Source organism: Pocillopora verrucosa, chromosome 5, assembly GCF_036669915.1.
Source record: "Pocillopora verrucosa isolate sample1 chromosome 5, ASM3666991v2, whole genome shotgun sequence".
NCBI classification, from domain to species: Eukaryota; Metazoa; Cnidaria; class Anthozoa; order Scleractinia; family Pocilloporidae; genus Pocillopora; species Pocillopora verrucosa.
Genome location: NC_089316.1, coordinates 15,481,778 through 15,492,802, shown reverse-complemented (window position 1 = coordinate 15,492,802; position 11,025 = coordinate 15,481,778). Strand labels below are relative to the sequence as shown.

General features: G+C 40.3%; 1 pseudogene; it reads left to right on the top strand.

The window, feature by feature from the left end:
- Positions 1-4,579: 4,579 nt before the first annotated feature.
- Positions 4,580-9,952, top strand: LOC136280737 (uncharacterized; annotated as a pseudogene).
- The last annotated feature ends 1,073 nt before the right edge of the window (positions 9,953-11,025 follow it).

Here is an 11,025-nt window from a genome sequence, read left to right as displayed (position 1 = left end):
CATTCACCAGAACTGTCATACCATGACTCTTTAGACAGGCACGGTTTAGCTTCGCTCTATGACAGACGCATGAAATTATGTACGGATCTGTTTTTGTCTGTCTAAAATCCATCTCAAAAATTATATAATTTGCTGCCAGATATAGGCATTTTTCAGCTTACAATACTAGACACCGGCGCGTTTTTAACATGCCGCGCTTTCGCACTGACCGTTTTAAATTTTCATTTATCCCGGCTATGTGCGAGTGTGCTAACCTAGATTTTTAGCGTAAAATGTATTAAAAAAAATTAATTGGGTACATAATTATCAAAGTTAACCAACACTTAGACAAAGATCAATAATCCCTCCTGATCTTTGTTGCCTTTATTATGGACTAAAAATAAAACGTTTTTTGCTGCCTTCATTTATGATAAAAAGTGCCTAATTTATTACATAAAATACCTTTCATTATGACAAATAAGTACGCACTTTAAAGCGAGTGGTAGAGGAACCCGGAGTGGTATATTGGAAACCCGAAACGTTTTTCTGGGCGTTATTCACCGTATCCTTAACCTTGAGAAAATCACATGAACTCGTATCCCTGGCGGTATAAGGTGGAGGGATGCGTGTGTGTAGGTGGGGGCAAGTGGAAGCAAAAATGCAGTTTTTTTTTTTAAAATGAAACCTTTTTTCTTAAAAGAACAATTTGGCCTCAGCTTACCATCGCGGACTACGTGGTCTTTAACTTGTTGCCACTGCTTCAAGTTCTCAGATTTTGGTCAGAATAAAAATAGAAAATTTGCTGAATAAATTTAAACTGTGTGCAGACGCAAGGGCGACATAAAATGCACGGGGTATTAAACCTCTTCATTATCTGCGGAACTCAGGAAAAACTGACGTAGAAGGCACAAAATAAGCATATGGCATTGTTTTCTTGGATACCAGCACACAGTCTGAGGTCTACGAAATCGGTTAATTTGTGCTCTCTATCCCTATTCGTTACATTTTAAGGAAAGGCAGCAAGGAAACGGGGCCCGCTCATGCAGACTTTGTGATGATAAGGTCCCTATCCATTTTTTTTTTATTTCTTTATCTTTTTTGCCCCGCGGGCCTTGTTTGGTGCTACTGTTAATAACACTATTTCCATTGAGTGCCAGTTCAGAACTTACAGAAGTCTTAATAGTCTCAGTTTCCTCGTAAGAAAGGTTCTTGGTCTCCGGAAGCTTTGTGGGCAGCTCCCCTATTTTCTGCATGTCAAGATTAACCCGGCAGTTGCTACAAATACCTGTTGAGTGAATCGATGGAAAATGTAGGTTTTTGCTGATACGATATAATCACTATTCTGAACAACTACGGTCTTAATTTACACAAGTAAGGGAACCTGTTTTAAAAAACTTAAATGATAGATTTTCCTGCCCTTTCATATACTTCAACTCTTCAATTCCCTACCCTTTGATATACCTGAAGCCTGATAAAGGTACCCTTTAGGGGCTGAGTCTCCTGTAACTATCTATAGGCCATCAGGGAATCTGCTTTAAAAAGCTGTAATTTTAGGAGTTCGGTGAAGGCTTCTAAATTTACCTTTTTGATGCTACAATCACTAACATAAAATGTTAGAATAATGAAAGGAAAAGAAACACGTAAATAAACAAAGGCTATTGAATTTGCGACCGTCACAGCTACTTAATTATTGAAAAAGTCAAAATAAAAGAAAAAGAAAAGTGCTTACAAAGTGATTTAATTGAAGTGTCAGATTGGACCGCCATTTTAGAGCTGGTCTGTTTGATTGAAAAAGATGAAAAATGATGTATAGATACCTGAACCTACAGGAATGAAAATTCCCAGTTTCTTCCATATCAAATAACAAGCACTTTTGCCAAGTCCTCTTTCTGCCTTTGCGTTTTTTTGGGCTTGTCCGCCGTGCTTCGAGATTAGCGGTGGAACTCGGCACAGATTCGATCCTCGACGCCACCCAATACCAAGGGATGAGCGGTGCCGGGGACAAATCGTTAATGCTGAAAGGTCTAACTCCGAAGAAAAGGATGTAGATACTCTTCCCAAAATAAGTTCGATTTCGGTTTCTACGTCAGTTATTGACAAGGAAGACTTATGACCCGCGATGTCTATTTTGCAGTTCAGAAATGGAATAACCTCAGTTGATCTGCTCCTATCTCTGGGGTCATAAGAGCAAGAACCAACGACTAAGGAGCTAAAAGAGCACTTAACGTCCATGATGACACAAAACTGGCAAAATAAATTCACTCCAACTTCGCTAATTAAATTTTCCCTCTTTGCATTTAATTGACTAATTCAATTTACTACGGCTAGTAAACTGCTTCGAGCTTTAGCCAACTCTGTCATTTCTTCAACAAATAATAAAAATGAATCCTCACAATTGAAGAAAATATCAATTTAAAAAGCATCTATGATTTTTGTCTTTCTGTTAAAAAAGTTAAACAGGTTAGCCGAGAGCTAATCAAATTACATCCTGATATTTATCAGGGAAAACATCTTACGCTGAAAAGGAAAACTTTCACCGTAACAATGAGAAAAAATAACCTCTCTTTGGCCGATTACCTTTCAATAAAAAAGGACGAAAAGCTCACACCAGAATCGTTTTCAGTACGCTTTCGTGTATATTCCATATTGAAATGAACAAAATCAACATTGCAATGACACAAGCAAAGCATTGTTTGAGTCGCAGCTGCACTAAGCTTTTTATGTTTGCTTTGACATCAATAGTTCCTTACCTTAGAAATCTTTTATAGGCCCTTGTTATTCCGCATGGAATATATTTTTTCGAAATACTGCCCTTTGCAATTTGGTGTAAAGGGGGGCCAACCGGCTAACTCATTGAAGCCACTGAGCCGGTTTCCCAGCGGATATGGACCCCCCGGTCCAAATCCGCTAGCGGACATGGACCTCCCCGGTCCAAATCCGCTAGCGGATTTGGACCCCCCTCCGCGGATCTGGACCCCCCAACAAAACTGAGTGAAAACATCATCCTTAAAGTTCTAGTAAAAATGGATGATACTTTACGTTCCAGAGCGTACTAAAGTATGTTTTCAATTCAAAACATGCGTATCGTTAATGCATACGAACTGGCATCCCGTCGGATGTTTCTTTTGACCAAGGGAAAATGGACAAGAATTTAGTTTAATGTCTGGAAAGAGGTCGTTTTTGAACCTTTTCCGCGATAGTCGAACACCGTTAGATTCAATAAGAAACAAACTTGTGACACTAATTTATTTTGTCATTGTTCAATGCTCGAGTGTTGGGACGACATAGTACAGTGCGAGGGATTTAAGACTGCCTCGGAGGACGAGTGGCTCTGCATTGTCTGCAGATTGCCAGACTCTAGACGTCTTCGTAATTGTTAAGGTGTTATTTCGGATCCCTCAACAGTTAATAATCGCTAAAATTAGAAGATAAAATTGAGTTCGATGTAATAGTCTCCACTTTTGTTAGGACGTTGACAGTAACGTTGATTTGCATCTGAAAATAAGCTGAGAGTTCCAATAGTTCAGAATAGAAACATTTTTACCTATCATAGGCTTTACGAACGACTTGTAATACGAGTAGCTTCTTCGTTCTTGTTCAAAAGCTGTTTAATGTTATTATTTTAGAAAATCAGACTGAATTATTTTTGTGACTGGACGCAATAGTCTCCACTATTGTTATGACGTTTCGTACCAATGTTGATTCGCATCAGAAGAAGCAAAGATTTATTGTGACAATTTTAATAGTTCTAATGCAGTAGTTTGTTCACATCTAATTCTTGTGTATACTGTTCGACTCGCTATAATGAATGCGGTAGAATTGGAACGAAATGGCTTTTTTTTTTTACCTTTATTGAGGAAATGTTGTGTTGTGATTGAAAAGAACATCGACAAAAAAGCTTGCAAATAGAATAAGTTACCAAATATGATACAGAGGATGCTTAAAAGGAACGTTTGGTAGGGGGGTCCAAATCTGCGAAGGGGGGTCCAAATCCGCTGTGACACCGGGATGAGTAAAATAAAGTTACTTGTCGTTGTCATTTTCTACAACGTGTCGCAACCCAGTTACGTTTAGTCTACTTTGATCCTAATTTTGGTTTTTTTGACGTCCCACTCAAAAAGGGTCCCCTACAAAACGGCAGGACGGTAACGCTAGGGATTTGCCGGATTTTAATTAATTTTTCACAGGTTCCTGTCACTCTGCGTGACATATGATAATCTGTCACGTAACGAGATCAACAAACAATTCATTCTGCCTCACATATAAAATCTAAACAAATATATTGTCATCAGGAACGAAAACGATACAAGACAGAAAAAGACTTTGCAAAATTTCACAAATACAAACCGTACAGTGAAAACCCTATGGAACGAAAATAACGATACAATTTTCCCACGGAAAACAAATGTGATCAGTTAACAAAAGTAAACAAAGAACAAAAACGTAAGAATCGTCGATGATCGTCGAATCGTTAAGACAACGGTTGCTTTAACTCCAGCAGAAAAAGAATGTCTTGTTCTTTACTTGATATTGTTGGTGGCGTTTGTGGTGCAGAGGAACGCGCAAGGCATCAGTCCACTCAGACAGTGTCTCTGTCATCATGCAGCAAGGATATCAGAAGCCACAAGTGTTTTTTACATTTTCAGGTGTTGAGACAGAGATTGAACTTATCTTAGCAAGAAGCGGGATCCTCGTGAATGACCTATTACATCGATCAAGCCTTGGAATCGGCTGGAGAAGAGCTAGTAGATTATGTTCTGTGCCACAGGATGTTTCGGGTCACAAAAAGGAATCTAAAGAAGTACCCGCAGCAGAAAGGGGAATTACTTTGCAGGACTTAATACAAATTCTTGAACTTACGAAAAACCTCGTACCCGTCGGATCAGGTAAGCGATTACAATGAGTCATGATCTTGTAAGAATTGACGTCCCTCTAGTTTATTCTCATTGTATGTAAGGATAAACATCCGTATAGCTTCTCGTTTCACACAGAGTACCTGGCGGGAATCACAGACTTCATATCCTAACTTCAAATCACTTCACTGTCGCGTAAAACAACGCCAAGTTTAACAGCAAAATTATTTTCATGTCTTTTCAGGATTTTTGCAAATATTTTTACGTCGGAAAACACTGGCGTTCACTCAACATTTTCATCTCCTTCAAAACTTATTCAAAACCAGTGATGGGCTCCTGTCAAAACTTATTAATGGCGTGGGGAACGTTGGAATTGAAATATTCACAGATATTAGAATTCCTTCTAACAATGTTGGGAAAAAAGGAAAGGAACGTAAAATACTGACTTATGACAAGGTTAACTACAGAATGTGTCATCAATTTAGGATTTGTGGGGCTTTTGCCTGGACCAGTTTTGTTCTTTTACCACATACAGAGCTGTTTGTTAAAGGAGGATGTGTAAGGGAAAAAAGTATAAATTAATTCTTTCTCTCAAAATATTAAAGAAATTTGTATGCGATGTCGACAGTTCCTAGCAAAAACAAAAAATCAGTTACAATCGCAGAGCTTGGGTGCCACAGGAGGTGTGGAAAACACCATAGCAGGTCTAAGCGGTCTAACCTTGGAGAGTTTCTTCAAAGTGTACATGAAGAATTTCCATCCAACATAATTAATAAAAGTGGAAAACCTTAACGCATGCTCTGAATTCTCCCTTCTCCGCCCTTTTCATGCCTAGGGATTCAACCCAGGTGGGAAGAGGGCGTATCCAGGCTAACTTGCATGCGCATGCTCAAACGCCGTCATTGCCGCCCGTCAACGACTAGGCAAAACCATACATGGCACAAGAATTGGATAGGCGTGCCCTGCTCTGATAGCAAATGACACTCCAGGATATATTCAAATAATTTAGGTTTTAAATTCTTATATGGAGCTTATATGGCTTCTCCACTTTTTTTTCGAAATGCTTCACATGGAAAATAATACTGAGAGGTAACTGGATAAAAATATCAGAATAGGTTATCACTCAATAATATTATAAGGTAAAGAATAATTATCGACTATTAACTTCCGCCTTGCATGCGACTTGCGCTTTCATACACGACACCCTGCGCGTGCATACGGTTTATCTCATTTTGAAGCCATCCAAAGCAATGTGTTCAATTTTTCGTCAGGTTGATGAACAAGGGAGTGACTCTGATATTCCTGCCACTTGTGCTGTCAATGTTGGTGATGAAGCATTGCCAGAAGGTTCCACATCCAGACGGTAGAGCCTATTTGTTCCGCAAGAAGATTCCGAGGAGAGTGATGAAAGCTCCATTATAGACAACGAGTCCCAGGTGCAGCTAAATCGCTTGTTACAGCTTCGAGACGTCAGTCCAGTACGTCACACGTTATCAGTGCAATGGAATACAGCGCACGAGCGTACTAAACGCATACACCTACGGAAAGCTCAACAATGTATTTCTGCAATGCTGGATGTCCTGTCACCTGAAAAGTCGCAAGAACTGTGGAGGAAGCTTTGTGATCGTCACGCTGTATGCAGCGAGAGTCAGGTTGTGGTCGAAGGCAGAAGTGAAAAAGAGACGGAGCTTCTTATTGCATTTGCTGAAAGCTACTTGAAAGCGCAACATTGGAGCATCAGACGGCAAATACTCTCTTTGATGGCAGACAAGTTATCCCTTAGGGAGATGAGGGAGTTTATTCCAACCGTTAATAGCTATCGCTACAACATTGCTCGACGCCACAGGCCGATACATAGAAGAGCTGCTCCTCTTCAAACCAGGAGAAAAGGAGAATGCGAATTGAACCTGTAAAATTAGAACATTTTGTTTCTTTCATAACGAGTCCACACGTTATTCAAGATGTTCCTTTCGGGGAAAAACTTCTGAAATTGTCGGCTGGCGAGATCATAAAACACCCAATGTATCAGAAAAATGATACCAGAGCGTTATATTTAAAGGCAAAGTGACCCAAGCAGTGCTGAATTTCGGGGCTCCTGCGACCATCTCCACAATGAGTCATGTGAAAAGTGTTACGAGTTACAGGAAGTATTGTGTACCATAGAAGATGAGTGTTCAAGTGCGCTCTCGTTAGCAGAAGATCAAGCTGACATGCCGCATACCATCAAACAGGCAAGGGATTATATCATTAGCTGGAAAGCCCATCAGCTACGTTCAGTCCACCAAGCTGAGGCGAAGCATTCAGTTTTAGCCAAACTCGACAGCCGATCGGTGCTGTTAGTCTAGGACTGGGCAATGAAATATATGCTCCGAAGATATCGAGAGGCACAGTCAGATTGGTTTGCGAAGCGAGGATTACCATAGCACATTTGCGTTGCCATAAGACGATCAGAGGATTCTGAGCACTTTGAATCGCAAACACTTGTTCGCGTATTTCAAAGCTGCGCCGAAGACAGTGTGACTGTGGCTTCGATAATGCTTGACTGCCTCACTACCCTGAAAAAGGAAATTCCAGAGCTGGAAATAGCTTATTACAAACAAGATAACGCTGGCTGTTATCACAACGGAAATTCAATTATCTAGGCTAAGCTGGCCGATGATGCTGTGGAAGTGGCTGTTGTAAGAAACGACTTTTCGGACCCTCGAGATGGAAAGGGGGTATGTGATCGCAAAGCGGCAACAATCAAGGGAGACGTTTGAAGGTACGTAAACGAAGGCAATGATGTCATCAACGCTCTACAGTTCAAAACAGCCATTGAATCTGGCCAAGGAACCACAGGGGTGGAAGCAAGTTATGTTGCTGCCAAACCGTCAAGCACCTTTAATATCAAATGGGATGGCATAAGCTTATTCAACAATTTTGAGTACGATGAAAGTGCCCTACGAGTGTGGAGAGCATTCAGTGTGGGTTCTGGTAAAGTAGTGCGATGGGCCAAGTTCGAAGGAGTCATGAAGCAGCCCGAAAAATTGGAAATCCTAGACTCTCCATCGCAGAATCCAAGTGGCGCACCGACGTTCAAGATTGTGAGACACTGACATATTAAGAAAAGCTCTGTTAAAGCAGATTTCTCAACTGAAAGCGAAAACCGAGATCGAGGCTGTATTGGGAAATATAAGCCAGATGACATGCTTTTCCCGTGTCCAGAAGAAGGATGTGTAAAAGCATACAGTCGCTTTGCAAACCTCCAGACACACCTAAATACTGGAAAACACCAAATGCTGCTCGAACAGGAAACTCTCTACGATAAAGCTAAAAGAGAATATTCTACCAAGCCGACGGAGAGACCCAGTCGAATAACAAACGTTCAAGTTGCTGCACAATCAAAGAGTGACGGCTTGCCGCCTCTTCCAATGGTTGGGCCCTGAAGACAATTAAGAAAAAGGTGCGTTTTACGAAGAAACAGACCGAATTCTTAACTGACCAATTTCGAAAAGGGGAGTATAGTGGACGGAAAAGCGATCCACAGGATGTTTCGAAAACCATAAGCCTAGCAAGCATCGCCCAGAATGCTATTGTCTTTCGCGACATGTACTTGCAGTGCCCATTTAATCAGTAGGCAGCATAATAATTTGCATATCCTGAACTAGTCGGTTGTGATTGATCAGTAGGTAAAGCTTTGGGAATACATGAGTCTCTTTGCAGATTTCAGCTGCTGTCAATCAAACGGTTGGATGCGTAAAGTAAATCCCAAGGTGACATAAAGTGAACAATAGCCATAATTAACAATAGCCACGCTCTTAACAAAGCGTCTAGCAAATTCGTTTGCAGCGAATTCTTATATGGACTGACAGACTCCCGTTGGTCAAAATGTTATCGGAATTATAAAAATTAGTATCATGAAAATAGAAAATAGAAAAAAGAAAAATTTAGAAAAAAAGTATCATGAAGAATCTACTTCGTTAAAATCGCTTCAATCGGTAGAGAAAAATATGAGCGATGCTTCCGACAACCGGCTTGTGAGTGCGACGATCGTCGAGATAGAACTAGAGTCTATCTTGCGACAATAATAGGAATGTGGTTTCCATATGATAGTAACGATTGCTGAATATTTCTGCAGCGATCTCAGCGGTCATATCTTAAAAGCTTTCACAGTTTTTTAAGCATTGTCTAGTTACCACCTCAATTTCAATACTAATTAGGCGGCGTGTGCGCGATTGTTTGCGGAGGCGGAGCTTAACATACCTTGATATTCACGCGGAAAGTTTAAAATAGGTCACTTGTATTCTCGTGGGGGTCTCCAAAGGACAAATTAGGATAGAACACTACGATGCTTAGCAAACGTTTCCGAAATTTGCGTTTTGCGACTACTTCCAAAGTTTGGAATCCCTTGAAAATTTCTATGACGCTTTCCAGAATGTCAAATAAAAATAACCATATGGTAAAAGAGAAATCTAGCAATTGAGTGAAGATAAATTACGCCTAAAAGTGCGCTGAGATCGACTTCTCATACAAGCAGGATGCTAACATAGTCAATTTTCAAGGCAAATTTGCGACCTCTTCTGAAAGCGCAAGAACAAAGTGAGAATGATACACTATTCGATTGAACTTTCTTCTTTAAAAGCCATATGGTAAAAGTAGCATTTGAAAAGTAGTTTATCCGTAAACGAAGAGAACGTAAGCCTTCCTCGACATTTTCAGCCCTTTTCCTTTATTGTTTGACAATCATTTTCTAATTAGCTTTTAAATTTAGCGCCAGCGTCTCAATGAAAGTCCCGGATATGTCGCTGAATTCTGGGCAATGAGAGACCAAGCGGGGGGACGCCGATTTCAACCTGATGACGTCGCAGCAGATTAGTGGCTTCTTCAGCTGTCTTTCAGCAAAGAAGCGATTAGAAGTTACAGCCGCCGGTAACGAAGCAAAAGCTAGTGAAGTATCAGAAGTGGACATGGAGGGCGTCGACGAGGGCGAAATTTCCGCCGAAGCTGAGAGTCATCTATCTGCAACGTGCGCAAATGTGATAAGAAATGTGGCTATTCAGCATCCGATTGTATATTGTGGTCTTAACATCTGCGAACTTAGTCCGGGAGTGTACCTGCTCTTCCAAGTAACTGAGCACTGAACGTTTCACGAATAACTGATCCGCTGATTATAAAAGCGGTGCGTGTATTATTTACGAGAAGGCGTTGCGTGACAGCAGAGTCCTACATATCGGATTTCAGTCACTCGAGCTCACCACTGCTTGTGTAACCTCATGTAACCTCCTTATCTTTGTGTTAGACGATTTTCAGTGTATTCAAAACTAGCGAGTGCAGAAGGTGCAGAAGGCGCAGAAGGGATGCAAATGCTCGAGTCCATGTTCACCGGATGAGAAGTAAACGTAAACTAACGGCTTTGTGGCAATTTTAACCTTTTGAGTGCAATTCGACTGTTTAACCTATTGTGTATAGAATTATGCAGAATTGTGGCGTGATTCTCAGGGTAGCAAAAGTCGAAAATTGTTTCTCCTGTCTCCATATATGAAAATCAAGTGTAATGTAACATTTTAATATGTTTCTAGTCATTTTAACGGCCAGTGAAGATATAACTAACCAAAACAGTTATTTGTGTCCAACGCGTTTAATTTTTTTATTAAGCATCTCATTATGGCGTCATAGTAATTTAATCGAAATTCGGCTGGTGGTCATCTTTTGATAGTCAAAGGTCCCAAGAAATAAAACCCAAATCGTAAAGAACTATCTTTCAAGGCTTCTTGATGGTGTTATTGTAAACTTTGAGACACTACAACATGTATTTTTGCCAAGCTACTCTAGGCCACCTTTGCCTTAATTTCAAAAGGCCGAAGATGTCTTCTCTTAATAGGGACGTAGCTCCTCCAAGAAAATCATGGGACAAAAACTATCATTTTGTTTCGATAATGCAAGTCCAACTCAATATTTCTGTAACTAAAAAAGTCCTTCCGTTACATTTTTGTTAGCATGACAAGTGCCCGAAAAGTGCATAATTTCAGGATCGTGCTTGGTGAAATTTGAGTTATTTACCCCCGGAAATGTTAAAACAGATTATTCCAGTTTAAGTGCATATTTCAATAATCTAACCCCATTTCCGTTTGTTTACTAAAAAAGGCTACCCACAGGCAAAAAATTAACCAAATCGATTTTTGACCGTGTTCGCGACTTTTCGATAATCTGTTAT